The sequence below is a fragment of the Triticum dicoccoides genome, chromosome 4B (genome assembly GCF_002162155.2).
Source record: "Triticum dicoccoides isolate Atlit2015 ecotype Zavitan chromosome 4B, WEW_v2.0, whole genome shotgun sequence".
Taxonomy (NCBI): domain Eukaryota; kingdom Viridiplantae; phylum Streptophyta; class Magnoliopsida; order Poales; family Poaceae; genus Triticum; species Triticum dicoccoides.
In genome coordinates this window covers 495,706,551-495,708,092 of record NC_041387.1, presented here as the reverse complement: position 1 = coordinate 495,708,092, position 1,542 = coordinate 495,706,551, and positions in this window count along the sequence as shown.

The window sequence follows — 1,542 nt, the reverse complement described above, 5'->3', positions numbered from 1 at the left end:
TGGATATCTTTTTTGAGGCTCAAAGATGTGCTTAGGCCAACTCCAGTGCACGACTCCAAACGGACGTCCGTTTAGCCCGAATTTTGTCTGTTTGAATAAGGCAACAAAGTCGTGTCCGGACCTGTTCTGTGATGCGATGACTATGCACCCAACGCGCGGACGCATTCTTTGGCCCTATCCTATCCATTACGGTAAAAAAATGCCCATATATTCATATTTCAATGTTCAAAACTAGTTTACACATCCAAATATTAATTCTGTGAACATAAAAATAGTTTTAAACCCAATCAAAATTGTCTTTAATAAAATACTTTGACAACCAAATCAAAATTGTCTTAAATGAACATAAACCAATACATCTATTGGTTGTCAATGTGAGTCCACACGTGCTCAACCAAGTTATTTTGAAGATCCAAATGAGTGTGCCAGTCACGCAGTTCACGATGAAATTGGACAAACTGTTCAAACATGGCCGATTCTTAATGCAGGGGCTCAATATTTTCACCTTGAAAATCAAATCCTTGGTCGAAGATGTTGTTATCACGCTCTTCCTCGACGATCATGTTATGCATGATCACACAAGTAGTCATCACCTCTCAAAGCTTCCCTTCATCCCATGTAAGTGCAGGGTTTTGAACGATACCCCATTGGGACTGAAGCACATCAAAAGCACGTTCCATATCCTTTCTAGCACTCTCTTGCATTTGAGAAAATCTCTTTCTCTTCTTACCTTGGGGGTTCGAGATTGTCTTCACAAAAGTTAACCATTGATGATATATACCGTCAGTTAGGTAGTATCCCTTGTTGTACTGGTGGCCGTTCATCCCAAAGTTGACAGGTGGGAGTGGCCTTCTGAAGCCTTGCGAAGACCGGAGAACGCTGCAGCACGTTGATATCTGTTAGAGTACGTAATGGGCCTAATGGGCCCATTAGTCTTAGTGTTAATTAGAGATAAGAGTCGCTTGCATATGGGTCAAGTAAGCCTTGCTTGAGAGTCAAGTAAACCTCTCTATATAAAGAGAGGAGATGTATCAATCTAATCAAGCAAGAATTAAGAAGAAAATCCCTTCCCTCTTGTCCGGCCGTGGCAAAAAGGCCCCCGGCCGGCCCTCTCGCGCCCTCCTTCTAGGGCGCCATAACAATTTGGTATCAGTTAGCTCAGTTCCGATCATGTCTTCGCCACCGCGCACCCCGTCGCTTCCGCTCCCGACCGTCAGCATCGCACCGCTGGCCATCTACACCGCGCCGCTGCCCTCCCCGTCCGCGCAGCTGGTCGCATCCTCCGGCGTCGCCACTGCCCAGATGCCGGTGCCCACCACCACACCACCGACCGCCGCCTACACCCCTGAGGAGATCATCGGGGTCCTCAACGACCTCGTCACAGCCGTCCAGGGCATCTGGCTGTACCTGTCCAGCCCCTACGGGCCGCCGCCGCCCCTGCCGCCGACCGCCGCCACCGGGCCGCCGCCCCTGCCGTTGTACTCACCGCGTCCAGAGGCCTCCGCGACGTTCGCTGGGACGCTGCAGCCCCAGCGGCAGCTG